Here is a 21363-nt window from a genome sequence, read left to right as displayed (position 1 = left end):
AGAAAAAGTAAATGAGAATATGAAATTGACTTCCCAGAGCTAATTTTGATAGCAGCGTTGGATAAGGCAGAAATAATAAAGAAAGCCCTTTATTTCTCCCATGCTTCCAGAACAGTGGGGGCTTGCCTCAGTCATGCCTGTCACACATTCCCTTTGTCACCTGCTTTGCTATAATAATGAGAAGGGCCAGTCGTCATTTGTCAACGTCCCTTTCCACCCGCAGTGACTTTTTCAAAATGCAAGCAGAAGTGTACACTTCAGTCTAAGTTTTGACAAAATATCTGGAATTTGGAGGGTCTTTGGTATAAGGAAAAGAAGGGGAAACATGACTGGCTCGTTCACCGGGTTCACGTCTTGGGTCACTTCTGGTCATTCAAAAACTCAGCTTTTATCAATTCAACCATGCTTGTGCTAGCCTTGTTTCAACACCAGGAGAGTTACAGTTTAAGTGGATAGAGGAGAATTATTAGCTTTTCTACAAGGAAATAGCCATATTTATGGTCATCTTAAAAAACAAAATCACAGGTGATGCATACTGCAGTAGAGAGGGGAATTCCACAGACTGCAAACTGATAAAATAGATATGTGAAAAATTAAACAATTACTCAGTGTTGGGGTATTCTTGCGACAAGAAGGTGTAGCCTTACTCATAGTTGACACTTTTCCTTTTTTATTTCAAAGCCACAGAGTCCTTATGAAGCTGATTGATACAGTAAAGTGGTCCTCATTAGCTAAGCAATCTTTTTAAAAAATATGTACAAAACGTTGCAGCTGTAGGGAGTAGTCACAAATGATGTCACAGACACTGTTCAATAGATTCCTGTGACATTTGCACAACCACTTTCTATACTGTCACTATTGCAAATAACATGTTAGACTAGCTGTGAGGTTGGAGGAGAAATCACGTTTCTGGTGATAGAATGTTACTATTTAAGTCTCAGGGGAATACAGTATTCTTGAATCAGAGGCAAAACATCAAGGGGGGATCTAGATCTTTTACAATAAAAGAATAACAAATGTGAATTTGCTCTGCATTAAATATATTGTCTGGGAAAGACCCCAATGAACCCAGTTTAATATTACCTCCGTCATCAGCTCCATCTGATGAGTGGATCATCATCTGTCCCAGGAAAAAGGACTTGTCTCAAGTTTAGGTTGCAGTACTATAATTGCTTCTCAACCCCTTGCTTTAACATTTAGCACTAAACTAAACATGCAGGAAATAATAAGGAATTCCCTTTTATCCCAACCAACACAGTGACCTCAATCATCAGGACTGGCTCTACGTTTTAGGAGGTGCTGAACAAAATACCCTCTCTAGGAGTCCTCATTTTGTGGGCTACTGGTACCAGCATTTGAAATAGAACCAGGAAGTGGGAGGGGTGTTTTATTTCCCACAATGCCTAGGAGTGATGTTTCTTCAGAGGCATTGTGGAAAATTTTAATGTCATCCATTAGCAATGGCAACATAAAATCACACATGGATACATCTGTGCAGATATAAAAAACCAAAATACAGGGTTTTCAAGTTTTCTTCATACAGATAATACTGTCCCCACTAAAACAACCCAACCACTTGTCTCAGATAATAAGGCAAGTAATTGGGGGAGGGGGGGTTTCAGCTGGAACTCGCTTAAATTCAGTTCTGGCACCTCTCAGGTGGGCACCATTGCCATTCTAAGAGAACAAGGGAGGTGTTCATGGTGAGTTCCAACACCTCTTTTCCTGGAAAAATAGCAACAGATCTTTAAGCCCCAATAGTATATTCCCAAGGGAAAAAAGTTACAACATGGAATTCATTTATGAACAATCCTAACAAGGATTCCTCTGCGTTAAGTATACCTCTGCATTTTAAGGACAGACCAGAGTACAGTGGACAAGATGCCTCATCACGTTTGATCAGCAAAAATCCATAAACATAATTCATAACATATTTGAAAAATGTCCCTCTCTCCATTTGTTGCCCACAATTTCTGAAACCTTAGCTGGGCAAACAAATGTCTCACACTACTATCATAATTAAGGAAACTTTCATAACTTCCTGCCATTAGAAACTCCTTTGTCAGCAACTGTGGAAGGGCCAAAGCTTGGTGGTTCAGTGCATGACATGTAGTACCCAAGCTCAATCATTGGCATCTGTAGGCAGGGCTAGGAAAGACTCTGCGAGCAGCTGCTCAGTTTATAGACAATTCTGAACTAGGTAGACCATCAGTCTGACTTTGCAAAAGGCAGTTTCCATGTTCCTCTGACAACTGACGCTATATTGGTAAAAAAAAGGGGGGGGAGCAGTTGGAGGGCACAAGTTACAATCTAAGTCCTTATATTTATGATATATTACACCAAAAGAACTAGAAGATCTGGATCCAATCTTAGTTGTGTATGACTGCATCCTGTGTCAATAAAATCTACCACAAGCTCTTTAGTTCGGGGGCATTCTTTGATCTCGGGTCAAACATTCTAAAAACACTTAATTCCCCCACCCCAAGTTGCTCAGCTCTTCTGAAATGATGTTAGTTTTACTGAGGAGGTAACTAAAGAATTTGGGTGCTCAGCACTTCAGTCTTGCCTTGGTGTGAAGTTCGTGAATCCTCTAGCTGGCAGCTTGTGTGCGTGCCTGGAAACCAAGAGTTATTTGGTTGAAGTGTAGTCATCCTGAGCTGCATCTAGCACACACACCCAGATGAGACACACTGGAGGCAACAAGCCAGAGGGCTGGTGACCATCCCAGCCCTTTAAACACTCGGTTCGTGGCAGCTGAAGGTAGCAGAGAGTCAAAAAGATCCCAGCTTTCCTTCCCCCTACAAATACCAGCCTACTGGTTGACACAGAGTACATACATCTTAAACAAACACTTGGCTGGGCTGTTTATCTCCACGGCCTTTAAACAAACTTTTTCAAAGGTTTCTGCTGATACGAGAGATTTACTGAAAACCATTCACCCTTCTTAAAAGCCTCTCAGTTTATGCTGCTATGGGCGAAATGAATACCATTTTTGCCTGGAGTTTTCTGTCTTTTGACCACATGTTTATCCTAGAAGCCGCCACAGGCTTTGATAGGAAAGCAACAGGGGCATGGATCTTTATGAGAAAAAATATAAAATAAACCCAGAAACTGGGTGTGCACGAGGGGTGACTAGAAAGTTTAGCTGTAGTGAGTTTTACACACAACATGTCTGCTCTTTGGCTGCAGTATCCCATTCTGTAATGCCACAACTTGCATCATTCTGGTGAAGTTTTTCATCCTGCCAATTAGCTCAGACAACTCTGGATTTATATTACTCATCTCATCTCAAACACAAGCTCTTGCATATACACAAAGCTTGCACTGGTTTAGGTAACAGTAATTCAAAAGTCTGTTTAATTAAACCAGCAAAATGATTTTTAAAAACCCAGAACTCTGCCTGCTGTTCCCTGATGGGTTTAGGTCTCCTTAGTTAATAACTGTGACTATGTACACATTGCCAGCTTAAAATGCAGCTAGGTCACTCTTTTTCTCAGTTCAGAATGACGCTGTTTTTGAGGGAAATGCAGTATTTCCTAAGAAATGGTAGTATACATACAAGATAGATCTGGATTGTGGCTGATGTTGTGTGTACATCGCTTCCCAAATAAGTAGTGGGAGTACACTGGATGCAGAGTAAACAGAAGTGTGTACACAGCCTGTGTCTATGATTTCCAGTTTGTCTCTGTGAAAAAACTTGTAAGGATCCATACCCCTGTACGGACCCCTGTATGTATTTGAAGCTCTGCTTAATCTAGTTACCTTGCTGATCCTAGGCTAGTATACATTTAACCTCCTGGGTCGTTAAAAAGACAGAGGAAGGGCCATAGTTCAGTGGTGGATCACATGGCTAGCACACAGATGGCCCCACCACTCTGCAACAACAGGTTGAAAATTATTATCCAGGGCCTGTTTCTCATAAACCTTCATCTCTGGTTGCTTTTCTGATTTCTCTCAAGTTTTCACTATCTTCCTCCCAGGAGAGAGGGATAAAAACACCGACTCCCCAGCCCTGGTTCTCTAAGCTGGCTCCTCAATGTATATCTGCATCAGGTCGTACATTTTATAGGGGGCCAGGTCTGCAATCACATGCTCTGCCATTCACTCATTTGGACATCTGCCATTAGTCAGACACTGCATTTGTAGTATCATCGAATTATCAAATTATCCAAGGAAGAGTGCAGTCCAACTAATGGCTCCGAGATGAATATGACACGATTTAAATAAGGCTTCTCACAAGGCGGTGTTCACCGCAGGCGTAAATACTTCCTGCAGTAGACTTCATTACTTTTTTAAAAAAGAACTATTATTTTAACTAACTTTAGATTATTAAATTGTGGGTTTATAAGCATACCCTCCAACATTTATCCAATGAAAATAGGGATGTCCCATTCCATAACGATAATTTTACTGTTTATACCCCACACATCTTACTGGGTTGCCCCAGCTACTCTGGGGACAGCTTCTCTAAATCAGGGATGTCCCTGGAAAATAGGGACACTTGAAGGGTCTTTATATGTATTTACTATCAATATTTGGGGTGGGAGGGGGGCGGTGCTACACACAGACTGAACAAAAGATGAATGGTTATATGCTTGCATACATGTGTGTGTATGGCTGTATATGTGTTTTTAATTCTAGTAGCCATGATTCTGTACAGATTTAACATGAAAAGAGAAATAACAGCTGAAATAAGTGCTTTTTTCTGGGGCTAGTCAAGGGTACACAGTACTGAAACCTTTTTTCCTAGAATAAAAGCACTGGCTAAAATGTTTATGGGGAGGGGTTTATAGCTCAGTGGGATGACATGTACATTGTACACAGTAAGTCCTAGTGTCACCAAGAGAACACAAAATTGGGCAAGTTTGGCAAATGGTCTAAAATTGTGGAAGACAGGAGTGGGAAACGTTTTTAGCCTAAGGGCTGCAATCCCTTGGAGGCAACCTTTTGGAGTCCACCTGGGCAATGGGTGTGACTCTTGCCATTGTACAGTGAGCTACATTTCAGGGACATAAAAGCCAGTGGTTTCTACGCAAACCTCCCTCCTCCATCAACACAAGCAAGATGTGTTATCATAGTTCAAAGGCACATTTCAGACCAGCAAAAGCACTTGATGAGGGGGCAGAGTAGAGCCAGTGAGGAGAGTGGCTTGGGAAAGCAGGCATGGCCTGAGAAGTCTCCAGGGCAAGATAGAAAGCCTGGAGGCTACATTTGGCCCCTGGACCTGAGGTTCCCCATCCCTGGTATAAGGCAATGAGATATGTTAAAGTTCAGTTCAGCTTTGTACACCAACCACCTCTTCTCATGTGACCCTGCCTACCAGTTGCAATCATCTCAGAATGGTCCGCATTCTGCTGTGGAGATTGGGGCAATTGGAGGGGACACAGGACAGGGCCTTTCCAGGGGCGGCACCTCAATTACAGAACTCCCTCCCAAGAGAGTTTAGGCTGCCCTCTTCTTTGTTACTTTTATGGCTTTTAAATTTTATTTTGCCAGGCTTTTTCAAAGTAATCCAATGCAGTGCAAACCTCATTTATATCATGGTGGGGCAAACGAAGCATGCTACTTCTCTGCTCCCCACGCCCATGCTTGGATTGGCTTACCTGGGCCACTGCCTCTGCCAATCTGTCTGGAAAAGCAGCCCCTGGATTTTAAACTGCAAAAGTAAAATCCAACCATGTGTCTCCAAAAAAAGAAAAGAAAAGAAAGAGCACTTTAACTGCAATTGCAGCAGCAACACAGCAGCCCGGATGGTTTGCAATTGGAGCTGCGAGGCGCATTGTTCCCTTCCCACTTCCTGTCAGCGCCATTTTCAAATCAGCAGTAGTTATCTAGGCTGCTGCCAAGCTCCTCTGGAGAACATAACCATCTGCCACCAAGCAAGCAGGCAGGCAGGCAGGCAGAGTAGGGAGGAAAACCAAGGGAGAAGAAACCATGTCAGCAGCAAGTTGAGGAGGAGGGGATTGGGGAGGTGGGAGGGTGGTTAGGGTGATGATGGGAGACCCTGGAAGACACCCTGCCCAGGGCCCCCTCAAACCTGACAAGTGTTCTTGGTGCAATCCAATACATGCCTATTCAGAAGTAAGTCCCGTTGTGTTTAATGGGACTTACTCCTGGGCAAGCATTTGGGTTTGTAGCCTTAGTATATTTCAATCTTGCTAGCTATAACCTTGTTTGTTTTATTTGACTCCTTTTAACCTGGTTGATATTTTAATTGTAAACCGCCTTGAGTGGAATTTTGTGGGCTGAAAGGCACTATATAGGCTAGAAATGCTTTTTATAAATAAAAATTCTGTATTCACTGAACCATGGTGTCTGTTCTGCTGCTTGGCTCTGCTGTATTCTCATTTCTACTTCAGTTTGTGATTTGGTTGCTGAGAGCAGAATGAAAAACCTGAAAGCTACAATTCTAGATTCTAGGATTTTGGTCACAGGAAAACCCTGCAACAAGACATGGAAAATTAGCAGAGATGAAATTCAAGCCTCTTTATTAACAAAAGTTTTATTTGGATGCTCAGCATTTACATGTAATCCGGGAAGAGAGTAAAGGTCAGGAGAGAAAATACCGGTGTTTATTTATATAGGAGGGCTTTGCGAACAACATGTTTTTGGTGAGACTTTGGAAACAGCATCAACCCAGCCCTTAAGGGTTGTTAAACCTGTTAGACTCATACGTATTAATACATGTAACAACCCACAAAAGCAAACAGCAGCGCACATAAACCCATATTTTTCTTCCTTTGTGTACACAACGAAATGCACAACCATATCTCTGTGCAAGCAACCTCCCCCCCCCCACAAAAAGGTCCCATGAAAATAACGTGTTTTCAAAACGACAATCTTACAATCTTATTATGTCAAGAACGGGAGATATTTCTATTTATTTTACACATATACTTAATCTGAATGTAATGGACTCTGAAATGTGAAGTTTTAGAATTACGAGGTATTATGTTTCTGACACAATGTTTTCTCTCTTTTTGTATAAATCTGAAATGCTGAAATAGAAAGGATTTCTGAAGGGAATTAAAACTCATGATTCCTTTTCATCTAAAGATGGGCACTCAGTCCCACCTACTTTTCCATAAAGAACTCTGTCCCAGTTTCCCTTAAATTACAGTTAATGGCGGGGGGGGGGGAGAATGCCATAAAATAACACACATGGGAAAGTAAGGTTGTATGCACATCACATATTTAAGCACCTTCCCCCACCCAAAGAATCCTGGAACTGTAGTGTGTTAAGGGTGTTAAGTGAGGGGTGAACAACAGTTCCCAGGATTCTTGCGAGGGGTGCTTTCAATTTATTGTGTGCACACAGACTCAATCTTATCTTTCCATTTCCCTGCTTACATATTCTCTTTCACTGGAAAGAAGCCTGAAGAGAGCTATAGTGTACGGCATATTTTGACACCACAGCAACTAGTCTACCCATGGCCTAGTCTACCCATGTGGCAGAATGAGGTGGTAATATGCTGACAAAGTGGCTACACTTTATTAGTGCGAGAACAAATTTCTGAATGCTTCCCTGTTGCGGGGACATATCCCCAAATGCAGAAAATCAACACAACAGGTAGCAAGTTGGGCTATCTCTCTCAGATATGCTAGCTTTGTATGTACGGGGAGTATTTACATGAGGGGGCATTCAAAAATGGCAGCCCACGTTGATAGTATGGAATGGTACAGAATATCCTACCATCTCAGGACTGTCTCTCAGTTATCAAGTCTCCCCTACCTTACGTAGCCTTCCCTCAAGCTTCTTCTTTCCAAGACTCTCTGCCATCCTATATCCCATACTATCCACAGTCAAACTCTCCCTTTCTTTTTTGTTATCCTCACACACTCATGACATTTCAGCAGTACAGAATGTCTAAAATGACAGCTGCCGAAGCTCAAGACTTCCTAAAAGCCACTTCTCCTAATCCTCAGTGTGCGAAGATCTGGCTGTGGTTACTCTGTGCTGAGGGGAGAAACATAATATATAAAATCAAATAGCCCCTGTAGAAGTGTTTTTCCCCAGAAGTAATGAATACCTGGAGGGAGGGAAATAGGTGACATATCTCCTGGTCTGGTCTAGTTGGAGCTTGTGCACAGAACCTACAAAGGGTGCTAACAAAATTTTCTAGGCCTGGTATGTCAACTGGGCCCTCAGCCCCACTTACAAAGAAGGCTGAAATTGAACTGTGTACAGTTTGTGTCATAAGCAAATTTACATTTTTTGCAGGTTGGGTGGAAGGCCTGAAAAGAATTCGGGGGCCACACACAAGTAAGATGTCAGACAGACAGAGTGTCAACAGGTAATTTTTTGGTCATAATGGTATTTTTAGGCAAGAACAGACTTAACCTGTTGAATTTCTGCCTCCTCAACAAGAGCTCTGCTCTCCTGCAGCACCAACCCTAAACCATGCAAAGAGCTTCATGAGTTATAGAGCATTCACCCATTGATCTTAGGCTGGCAATTCTACATTCAATGGAATTTCATATGCGGGTGGGGTCAGGGTTGAAAGAGATTTGCAGCAGTGAAGGTTTAGTTGCCTGTGCTTGGATAAATTCAAGTTTAAATTGTTCAAAAAACAAAAAAACAGGCAGTGTATTCTAACAGGATTTGTTTTGGTTATTTATTATTTATATCTCATAATAACTACAGCAATGTTATCAGCAAAGGTCAAACAGACACCTTTTTCTTTCTTTTTCTTTTTGAGTAAAAAGGATTTGATGAGTATATCCATTCAAGTGTTTATACCAGCAGCAGAATCTTACCTCCAAGATTCCCCCTATTTCGCTCCTCCCACAGGTGGGAAAGCAATTAATCACCACCCCCCATGTTGCTGCTACAATTCACTTAACAGCTTCCCAACTTTATTTCTCTTAAGAAAAAAGAAAATCAACACCACGAGACTGGATTACAACATTGGGCTACACTGCAAGGTTTTCATTTAGTCCTCGCTCCTTCTCCCCTACAATATTAATACCACAACACTGGGATACTTAGCAAGGCTGAAGTAACTAGGGAGAGGCAGATATTTCTCTGATTTTCACGTTATTTTTGAATCTTGAAGTTTAGTTTTCGATACCTCCACATTAGTTTGTTGTTGTTGTTTTTTAAAGTCATCATGAAAAGTCATCAGCATGCAAATTACTCCTTATATACATATTTTTGCATGCAGTTTTGACTAATACACACATTTTTGCAATATAATTTTCACAGATATATGCCTTTAAATGTACACTTTACCCTAGTGTATGCATTTCTGTACACATTACTTGGCTGGGCGGCTTCATTACAAAATTAGAAGAGTTGCAAATTTCAAAGGACTGGGTTTTGGTTCACATATTGTTTTGGAAAGAGTGAATCAGGTGGGTTCGCCTTTCAGTGTGAACTGAATCAAGTTTCTTTCCCATCCCATGCTTTCTCAGCCACAATTCTCACCCAGTAGAATATTTTTTCCCCAATAGTTTTCTTGCACTCAGATCAGAATCCAAGTGGGGGAATTCCTGGCATCACTGCTGATTTTTCATCCCAAAAAGTCATCCCCACCCACCCCAACCACAGACACATTCCCCTGTACCTTCACTAGGCAATAGCAGAAGCAAAGCCATGTGAGAGAAGGGCAGTTCTCCCAATCTCCCACAGCCCTCTGTGGCCTTATCACACTACTAACCAGTGCAATGTCCAACCATGGACTGAGAAAGAGTAGGAAAGAAGAACCTCTCTTGCACTGCCACACAGAGTAGGGGGAAAGGAAGGGGAAGTGTATTTAAGGGGTGATAGTTGGCAAACTGGAGACGGAGGGAGACAGGCACATTCTTCTGGGCCCTTTTGTATTGGAAAATGTTGAGTGTTCCCATTTTCTTTCTAGGAAACTTGGAAAAATCCTGGGCCAAACTGAGGAGCTTGGGAGACCTTGACCATCTCTAATATTCAAATATGTGTTCACAGCAACTTTGTCCATACATTCTAGTGAATGTGTGGAGGCACGTTCCCAATTCCCACTTTCGACATATCCATTTATGCCTGGAACCAGTGCTTTTTTTCTAACAAAATGTTTAGGGGTACTCTCATTTTGACTCAAGAAGATCACCATTTTATAGTTCAAATCGGGAAAGGAAATGAAACTGCCATCGGAGGTGGTAACAACAAAACTGACCAATCACTGTGCTAGATTCCAGCTCCTACTTCACACATTAAACGCTCGCTTCCGTCTGAGACTCACGAAACACCGTGAAAGGAAATGAGGCCACCATCGAAAGTAGCAACGGAACAGACGATTCACCATGCTAGAGAAGAAACTATTTTTTTTAAAAAAAAAATTAGTTTCTTCACCTGTTAGATTCACAAAATGTGCCCCCTGCGTCCCTTCGTGGGGAAAGCACTGCCTGGAACTGATACCTGACAAGGCCACAGACACTTTTTACTGCCTCACTTTTTTTCAGACCCAAGTCACATAACAAAAGCTCATTCTTGGGCTGAGGCCTGGTAAATCCTGGCTCATGCTTCCTTTCAGCTTCCCACACTGCCATGTCACCAGGGTGCATTTAGGGTGGGATCCAACTAATGAGCCCCTCCAGTGAAATCCCTGCACAAGGCCTTCCACTCGTGCGATGGAGCTCTGCCCACATTCCCTATACCAAAAAAAATTGGCTCGGGGTGCGGGGCTTGGGAGATCTTAGGAGGGGTCTCGTTAATATCTCTAGCTGCTTCTCAGCCTTTCCTTTGAACAAAGCTGCCTGGTTTCCCTGCTTGTGCTGTCAGCTTTCCATTGCCAGGCTGTGACTCCATTATTCTAATACAGTGGTACCTCGGGTTACATACACTTCAGGTTACATACGCTTCAGGTTACACACTCCGCTAACCCAGAAATAGTGCTTCAGGTTCAGAACTTCAGGATAAGCAGAAATCGGGCTCCGGTGGTGCGGCAGCAGCAGGAGGCCCCATTAGCTAAAGTGGTGCTTCAGGTTAAGAACAGTTTCAGGTTAAGAACGGACCTCCGGAATGAATTAAGTATTTAACCCAAGGTACCACTGTATATCCATTAGTTTGTGGAAATCCTCTCCAACTTTGCTCCCACTGGAAAAGAAGTTCCTTCACAAAGACATATATTTCTGCAACTCTCTTTGAAGATCTGAATCAATTTCTTTCACCTACAGAAGTATCTGTATACAATACAAAAGTATTGGCATTAGAAGTTTAATCTATAGATTGTGGACATCCTTCATATCTCACCCACCCACACTTTTTTCTTTTCTTTACTGTGGCTTACTGTGAATGAGCAAGCGCGCACTGGTATAACTGCACCCTCCCTGCTCCTCCCTTTCTAAAGCAAAGAGGAAACAAACCAGAGGGATGGCTTAGCAGTATGTTAAAACCAGCACTTGTGGTTTGTTTCTCTCCATACAAACCACAAGAGGAAGTCAGGCCAGCAAATAATTACTAATCTAAGAGATGGAAATTCATTAGACAGTTCTATTGAGATCTAGAGACAGGTCATGGAAGTCAGTGGAAAAGCTCCTTCTGACTTTAATGGTTTAAGAACAAAGACTCGCCTGTCACTTGCATAAACAAGTATCTCCGCTTTTCATTCTTATCAGAGCTAATAGAAAAATAGTGAAAAGTGGGGCTTTTCTGAGAATTTTCCCGTCAAATCTATAAATGAAGAATTATGCTATTATTATTTTTTGCAATATGTAAACAAGTTTAAACAAAATGCTTCACAGCACATCTTAGAGCAGGGGTCAGCAACCTTTTTCAGCCACCATCCCTCAGACCATGTGGTGGGCTAGACTATATTTTTTTTTTGGGGGGGGGGGGGGATGAACAAATTCCTATGCCCCACAAATAACCCAAAGATGAATTTTAAATGAAAGCTCACATTCTACTCATGTAAAAACATCAGGCAGGCCCCACAAATAACCCAGAGATGCATTTTAAATAAAAGGACACATTCTACTCATGTAAAAACACGCTGATTCCTGGCCCATCCGCAGGCCGGATTGAGAAGGCGATTAGGCTGCATCTGGCCCATAGGCCTTAGGTTGCGTACCCCGTCTTAGAATTTGTAAAAGTTGAAGCTAAAAATTACACACAGATCTATTTATTTTCTATTTCTTGTGTTTCTTTTAGTTTGCCCTCAGTTATCTTTGTAAAGTCTGTTAACTGCTTTCTTAAAACAAATCGAAACAACTTCAGCTTTGGCTCTTACTCCATGATATGTACAAGGCAGAGTCATAGTGACCATGTTAACTGTTTAAAATGGATCTAACTTACCTATCTGAAACCCTGCCTGTCTAGTCACAACTATCCATGCTCTGGATACCACATTAGATTAATGTAATGGTGCCGCCTTCTATGACTATATTATACCTGTGTGCTATGCCAACTGCCTTTTTTGAGGCACAATTCAAAGCTATGGTTTTGACTTTTAAAACCGTTTCATGGCTTAGGAGTAGGGTTCCTAAAGGACTGCGTAACATTATGTAACTGTCCACACATTAAAACCTGCAATGGAAGGCCATCTAAATTGGTACCAGAGATGGGACCTTCTTGGTGGTGGCACCCCAGTTTTGGAAAGCTCTCCCAAGAGAGATTTGTCTGACACCTAAAACCTCCCCGCAACCTTTCTCGATCCAAAGCTAACCTTGTTGCTATTTGATGCTTCTTTTGAGACTTTTTTGTTTATTATGTTTTGTATGCATTTTCTCTGCAATTGTTTCCCCCCTCATCCTGCCCTGGGAATACGATGGGAAAACCAGCATTAAAATCTGTGGAACAAAGAAATCAATACAATACATAAAAATCTAATAAGCCAATTATAAGCTGTCAACTTGTGAGTGATCCTATACAAAATCTATATTTGCTGAGCAGGATAGGATCTTGACTAAATCCTCCTTCCACCTGCAAAACACAAGGCTACACTGGCATAATAATACCTTTGCAAGACTCCACAAAAGGTGGAGAATAGTAAATCAGTCTCATCCAGTATACCTGAAGGAGCGCCTCCACCCCATTGTTCTGTCCGGACACTGAGGTCCAGCACTGAGGGCCTTCTGGCAGTTCCCTCACTGTGAGAAGCAAAGCTACAGGGAACCAGGCAGAGGGCCTTCTCGGTAGTGGCACCCGCCCTGTGGAACGCCCTCCCATCAGATGTGAAGGAAACAAACAACTGCCTGACATTTAGAAGACATATGAAGGCAGCCCTGTTTAGGGAAGTTTTTGATGTGTGACATTTTAATGTATTTTTAATCTTTATTGGAAGCCGCCCAGAGTGGCTGGGGAGACCCAGTCAGATGGGCAGGGTACAAATAATAAATTATCATCATCATCATCATCATCATCATCATCATCATCATCATCCAATACAGCCAAGCTGGTTAGCAACCATCCAAGAACCTTGCCCAGGAAGGGGACTTTCATATCCAGATGATAGTTATTTTCTGGATCTTAGGGACATTTTTTAAGGAGTAACTTTACCATTGTTAGGCATGCAGGAACTGCTCCCTCTCATAAAGAGGCATTAATCACCTCCATGGTCTATCCACCCAGCCACCCACCCATTTCCCTCCTTGCTAGTTTTCATCAGCCACCAGGGGCAAGGGTTCAGAGCACACGTGGTCACTCACATGGATCCAATTTATGAGAAAAGAAATTGCATTTTAAAAGAATGAAAGGTGAGAGAAAATTTTACTGACATTTTCAGGCTTTTTGTTGCACTTACCCTACATTGCAGGTGGTAGAGGTCTGTTGGTGAGCATTGTTTTTTCCTTCTACAAATCATCTCTTGGGTACTCTGTACTTTACAGCCTCCCTGGGTGCCCTCATCTCCTGAAAACGCAATGATGTTCTAGTTTGGACATTCCTGGCAGTGCAGGAAGGTTGGTTAGGCTGCCTACAGAGCACCTGACAGAAGCTAATTTTTTTAAGCAAAGTCTTTACTTTTTGAGAAATCAGTACAGTGGTACCTCGGGTTACAGACGCTTCAGGTTACAGACGCTTCAGGTTACAGACTCCATTAGGCCAGAAATAGTACCTCGGGTTAAGACCTTTGCTTCAGGATGAGAACAGAAATCGTGCTCCGGCGGCGTGGCAGCAGCGGGAGGCCCCATTAGCTAAAGTGGTGCTTCAGGTTAAGAACAGTTTCAGGTTAAGAACGGACCTCCGGAATGAATTAAGTACTTAACCTGAGGTACCACTGTACAGATATTTAGTTTTTAAGGTTCATGGAATAACTTTATTTAAAAGCAAAATCACCAGCCTCAGCAATGTCATGTGCTTAGTAGCCAACTTCATAGTATTTCAACAACAGTTCAGGGAAAGTTGTCATGAGGTAACTTACTCACGGGCCTTTTTAGACTAGAAAGGGCACTCAGCTTGGGAGGCTGCAGTACAGAGTACTGCGGAAATGTTTACCTAAGTGACAGAAGAAAAACACACTACTTGTAACAATCTAGCAAGCTCAGCCCATTGACTTGATGAAGAAATCTAAAGAAATTCTGAAGTGCTGTGGGAAAGAGCTTCCCAGTTGAATGGATGGGAAGCAGTGCTGCCAATGGGATCCCTGGCAATCACAGCCCACAGAAAGCCCAAAATAAGACATTTGGGGATAGGGGAGGGTCTGAGCCAACCCCAAATACACTGGATCCCAGAAGGGCCCTACTGCTAGATTTGCCAGCCCCACTTTCTGCCTTGACCCCACTTGCTCTATTTAGCCCCACTTCTACCCTGCCAGGGTTTGGATTGCGACCTTAGTTGGGAATGGAGACAATTATGGTACAGCTTTAGCTAAAACTCCTGCAAGAATGAAAATGGTTTTATTCTAAGGGCCAAACTCAACCTGGCTTTAAATGTGTGGTGGTATTTAACTGGTCTTTTCTTCCAAATAATAGTTGGGAAGGAGGACCATAATATGTGAAAAGGAGGCATTTAGCCTTCCCTCCTGCCATGTTCTGTTCTCTAACCAACTGATCTATCCATGCAATCTGAATGAGAAACCCTCCAAACCTACTATTAGCCCCAGGAGGACAGCTTCTACCGGTGCCAGTGAAAATTTATCTTCTGAAGCTAATAAGTTTTGGTGGGGATTTCCATTTGGACCAAGGCAGGGGGAAAGGATTAAACCCCTTGTCTCCATGCCACCCAATCCCAATCATGACCCCACGGCAGCTATTATTTAGAAGAAGAAAAACTAGACTTGCTAAATGCAGTCATGCATTTAACGTCATGTCTAGTTTGGCCTTAATTGTGTTCACATTTGAGTTCAGAAACATGATAGATGCATCCACATTTGAAGATGGCTTCCCCCGGGACCAAACCACGGTGAAGTAATCTAAAATATGACCCTCGGAGGTGCTCTTTGGAGAACATCCAGCAGTAGATCTCATTCTTGCTGGGATGTAAATACAGCAAACAGGCCTTAAAATCAAAGTGAGGAGAACAGTTTTATTCATGTGTGTTGGCTCAGCTGATTTTATTCAGAAGACGAAACCTGCTAGTCGAGAAAGGAAAGAGAAAGACGGTCTCTGAAAACTATATGCAGTTGTGTGTGTGTGTGTTTGTGTGTGAGAGCGAGCATGCATGCATGTGTGTCTTGGAAAGAGGCTGCAGAGACTGTCAGTGCGACTGCCTTTCTGACTTCTTAACTTGTCAGCATATCCTAAAGTTTATAATGCACATGCACACAGGACTTCAGCCAAAGAGGCTGTCTAGCCGCAGATCCAGATGTGGGGGGCCACTGTGCAGCCAGCCAGCTCAGCTCTCCCTGAAACAACTTTCAGACTAAACAATTGTGACTTGGCTGTGAGAGGCAGCATGATTCCAGATGCTGCTTTCCTTTCACATTGCTTTAATTGGGCTGGCAGGCGCAAGGGCTCTTTCAGTGAGAGGAAAGCTTCCCCATGAGACCACAATGTATTGGCAATGCTCCCACACTGCTACCTTAAGAGAGAGGAGGGAGAAAACAGGAGGAGGCCAGGAGTAAGAGGGGGGGGGGAGAGAGAACAAGTTTCCCAAGGTGTTTACTGCTGCAAATGGCCGACGCTTTGCCTTTTTATCTTCAAAAATTGTCACCTTTTTATATTCTCTCAAAACCTGCACAAATAGCATGTATATGCTCATGTCACTGATGGGACTTACGCATCTCTTCCAAATAACCAGCAGAAACAATGAAGCTCAACACTGATGGGGCTATGGACTGGTTACATTACCTGATGTGGTTCTTAGGTGTTGACTTAGGGTCTTAAACACATCCCTGCTTTGCAGCAGACTTGCTCCTCTATCTCCCCTGGGGCAAGTCATTTTCAGCGCAGTCCTCTTACATGTCTGTTCAGAAGACGTACCGGTAAGTCCCACACTGTTCAGTGAGCTTTGCTCCCAAGAACTGTGGTTCCCAAAACTCCCCCCCCCCCCCGGACTACATAAAACTTGCTGAGAGTCTTAGCAGATCAATTAATGATCCCCCACTGGTTGTAGCAATTAGCATATGCTGTGCTTGCTGCTGTGCAATTTTTAATTGAATTTTCATTTTTTATTTCATAAAAGTTATATACCGCTTTGCTGTAAAAACAACAACCTCAATGTGGTTTATGAAAAGAATAAAAGAGTAAAAACAACAGAAAAAACCAACACAGGCATTATGTAACTGCTAACAAAGACTTCCTTCATTCTGATGTGTAATCAAGTCTCTTGCGATCAGAGCATTCCAATAGGTAACATTTATAGTTTGATTCTGATTCTCATCCTTTTGGAAGACATCTTTGGCCTATTTTCACTTTACTGTCTACCCATTTTCTTTTATTACCTAACAGGTCATGAGAAAACCACCTGTTTCTAGCAACAGAGAGCAGAATCAAGAATCTTTAATACATGTTTGGACCCCATCAGCATGGTGTTTGGGGACATCACAATGCTTTACCTATTTATTTCCCATAGAACTGTGATTCAGGGCACTGCAATCCTATACACAGGTTCTGGGGTAGGGATTCCCAAACTATGGTCCATCGTCCAATGGTCTGCCAGCTTCATTCAGGCAGTCCACATAATATTCATATTGAATACACATATTGGTTTTAAACAAGTTTTTTTCTCTGTTGGAACTCGCCAGAACTCAGTTCCAGCACCTCTCAGGTGGGTGCCATTTCCATTATAAGAGAACAAGGGAAAGTTCCAGCACCTATTTTCTAGAAAAATAGCACAGGTTTTTAATTGTGTTCTATATAATGCAATAAATACAATATCAGAAATAAAAGATGCAATAAAAACTTCCTGACACCAGACAGACACCTTCACTGTACATTTTTGTTTAGCCATGCCTATACAGATATGTAGACGGTTGATGTGTGTTTTCATTTGGTTTTTAGCTTATGATTGATTTTAAGTTTTTTTAAAATGTTTGAAATAATTGTACTCAGCTCTCACCTGTGGCTCCTAGAAGTTGTCAGTACGTGACAGTGGCCACACCCCAGGAAGTGGCTTTGACTGGCCAGGTAAACCAGGTGAGGGTAGCCAATGGGTTATGAACTTCCCCTGCATACATAGAGAGATTCCAGCAGATTGAGCAGACAACACTAATATGGGTCCAAAGGCAGTTTCTGCAGGAGTTGTAGAGGGAAGTGAGGGGTGGATGGGGCTTTTCATCCTGGGAAGGTAGCCCATCTAGGAGAAGGGAAACTCCAATCCTAAACCTATGCTGCCTTGCAGGATATTTTTGGGAGAAGAAAAGGCTAAGGACCTACACAAATCTAGACCTAACCCTACACAAATCTGGAGTGGAGTCCTTAAGATGGTTGGATGGCACCTTGTACGCCTCTTTCTGGCAACTCATGCAGCCCAGCTGGTCCCAAATGTATTGCTCTGCTTTCCTTTGGACCATAGGGGTCTTGTCTGGGCAGCCCAGGACCTCCATACACACTGCCCAGGTTTGTACTCTGTTGGGGTCACTTATGTGCTGCTAACACAGTGGTTTGACTTCACCCCCAGAGGTGCACTCCACTGCCTCTCAAATGCATGGATGCCAACAACAGTTGGCCACTCTTGATATATACAATACTGATAAATAGGAGCATCTTGGCCTCTAGATTTGCAGATTTTGTTAGTAAGGAATCCTCAGTACACCTGTCTATTCTATATATTTGTTTAGTAAATTACCACCAGAGATTTGTGATCCCAGACTCAATGTAATGAACTCAATGTAATGTGAACTTTTCCTTTGTTTTTTTAAAAAATGGATCTGGGTTTTTGTAGTCATGTTGGGTCTCACAGAATCAGACAAAATAAAAATATGCCCTTTGCTGAACTGAAAAGTCTTGATTAAACAACTTGGAACTTTGATAGAGCAACAAGTCAGTGCAGTAAGGCATACACATCCTTTTCTGTGTTTCTCACCAAAACAGAAAAGTGCACCATTTCAGTGACTAGCTAGTTGTGAAGAAAGAAAGTCTCCACCATCTGGCCTAGCCAAAAAGTGTGGTGTGTGTGTGAGAGAGAAAATCTAGTGTGTGCTGAGGGCAGGGGGAGGGGTGAAGCTCCCAAAAAATTGTATTAAGAGTGAGAAATGCTTTTCTGAAATCTCATCATTTTCCTTTAGAAGCTACTCTGGGAAAGATGGACAATATTACTGCAAATTGGATGGGCATTCTGCAAAAGCAGAAGAGGCCCAGACTCAAAGGCATGCAGAGGGCAACTCGTATGGCGGCATGGCGGCACTTTGAGGCCTGCCTGACAATCTTTTCTTTGTTTGTTTTTCTTAAAACTGGGAGGTCCGAATTCCTGCTGGATACTGTATTTTTAAACTCAGGAAAGGCAAGTCAGCCACCCTTTTTCAGGCAAAGCGTATAGGAGTGGCAGGTACTTCCTAGAAAACACGGCATCTCGGGATGAGGGTTTGAAATGCAAACAGAAGGTAAAAGGTGTGTGCGGGGGAAATTAACATTTTGCCAAATCCCTTACTTTACTTTTCAAGCCAAGTTGGCCAGGAAAGTGAAGAAAAAAATCAGGAATATATTCTAGACAGAAAAGGCCCCATATATAAGCTATGTCTGCACCCTTACAAGTCCCTTTACACCCAATTTAAAAAAAAAAAAGAGGGAGAAGAGGAGGAGGAAGGCAATCTGACTTTTTTTTTTTGTTTTAAAACTTTTCTCTCATTAATTTTTTTAAAAATCCCCCCAATAAAAGGAAAACATGGAAAGAAAAACAAACTATTAGAAAAGAGAGGAGGGAGGAAATGTTATTTAAAAGGTTACCAGACCACATCATTTTCCAATGATATTATATACTCCCTGCAGTATCCAAAATATATATGGGCCTTACGCCAAGAATGTAAAAAAAAAGAAAAAGAAAAGAGAAAAAGAGGCGTGTGCACACAGCATAGACACAACATCTGGACAGAGGCTGAACAAAACCTCCATTTATCACACTTAATCCTGCAATGAAGCAGTCAACAGTTTACTTCTGTTTTGCTAATTTAGGCACTTTCATGCTTCCGAGATGGAAAAGTGCATGTAAAAGCTTTGAATTAAGTGTCACTTTGTGAGGCCACTTTTAGTTTTCTTACTTCTTCTAACTTGTAAAAACACCTTTCCTTGCTACAATTAGCTAGTGGCAGCTGCTGAGAATCATGCGCCCCGTCCAGTGTCCCAAGAAGATAACCTGTACCTAAAATGCACACACACATGCTGAAAATGGCAAACACTCGTGTTTTAAAACCCTGTTTTTGGATGAGCTTGCACTCCCCTGGAAGGATCAGGTTGACAGTTTAGGGGATGCTCCTGAACCTGGCCTTGCTTGGATTCACAGCTGGCAGCAGTGAGTAGGAATACCAGTTATTTGCCTTTGAAGGGCATTCAGAAGCTTCAACAAGTACAAAATGCAGCTGCAAACATTCTGACTTGAGCCTGTTGTGTGTGTGGTTGGGCTCAGCTTATTCCACTTCTTTATCAACTTCACTGGATGTCAGTCCATTTCCAGACACAACTCTGGCTATTGCCTTTAAAACCCTAAATGACTTGGGAACAAGACTGTCTCCTGTACAATCCCATGTCCACTGGAGTTGGTGGTAGAGTCCCTTACTTGCTAGGGGAACACAAGGAAGGCCCTTCTCTGTTGTAGCACTTAAGACTTGGAAGACTTTGCCCTGGGAGATCCATGTAGGCCCCTCCTTTGCTGGACTCCACCAGCTAAATACCTGTTTGCTTCAGCAGGCCTTAGGCCTGGATTTTGCCTGATCTTCTGCTCCCCTTGGAGTCAGGATGGGCAAATACACCAATTTTGGTTTCTCCCAGTTTCTAATTTTTCCAGTACTAAATTCAGTTGCTCAAATTTCCACAACAGATTGCATGGGGGCGGGGCAGCAGGATGGTCCTCATGAAAAACCCATCAGCATTTTACTGGGCATTTATCCCACTATACTCATTTTTGCAAAGCAATTTCCCCTAAAATGAATGGGAAACCTGAAACAACAAGAGTAGTGTATTTGGGATTCATTGCACAGTGGTACCTCGGGTTACATTCGCTTCAGGTTACATTCGCTTCAGGTTACAGACTCCGCTAACCCAGAAATATTACCTCAGGTTAAGAACTTTGCTTCAGGATGAGAACAGAAATCACACAGCAGCAGTGTGGCGGCAGCGCAAGGCTCCATTAGCTAAAGCGGTGCTTCAGGTTAAGAACAGTTTCAGGTTAAGAACGGACCGTCGTAACGAATTAAGTGCTTAACCCGAGGTACCACTGTATTCCCTGGCTTTATCTAACATCACAGGTGCTTCGGCTGACGCATGTTATGTTTACTAAAAGGTGGATTTTTATGTACGCTGTACCTTTTTGTACACATTACTTGGCTGGAGAACTGCCTTGCAAAATTCAGAGAAATGTGAATCTTGAAGGATGGCTACACTTCAGTTTGTGTATTGTGAAACTAGTAAGTTCATTTTTAAATGCAGACTGAATTGAACTCCCCATCTCTACCCCGAAGTGCGGGGTTTCCCCCCCCCCCTGAATTCTTGCTATTCCTGAAGTTTTAGAACATATGGAGAGCCTTCCTGCTGGATCAGACCAAAGGCCTATCTAGATCAACATCCTGTTCCCTACAGTGGGCAGCCAGGTGCATAAAAGAAGCCCACAAGGAGGACATGAGGGCACTGTTATTCCCCAGCGACTGGCATTCAGAGGCAAGCTTCCTTGACCCTGGAGGTAATATACAGCTTTCTTGACTAGTAGCCATTGATAGGCTTATCCTCCCTGGGTTTCTCCAATCATCTACGAAAGCCATCCAAGTTGATAGCTATCAGCACACCTTGTGGTAGCAAATTCCATAGTTTATATATGCACTGTGTGCATGCTGTACATCCCTTTGTCTGTTCTGAATCTCCCACCATTCA

This window comes from Podarcis muralis, chromosome 5, assembly GCF_964188315.1.
Source record: "Podarcis muralis chromosome 5, rPodMur119.hap1.1, whole genome shotgun sequence".
In the NCBI taxonomy this organism is placed as follows: Eukaryota; Metazoa; Chordata; class Lepidosauria; order Squamata; family Lacertidae; genus Podarcis; species Podarcis muralis.
This window is presented reverse-complemented; position numbering follows the sequence as displayed.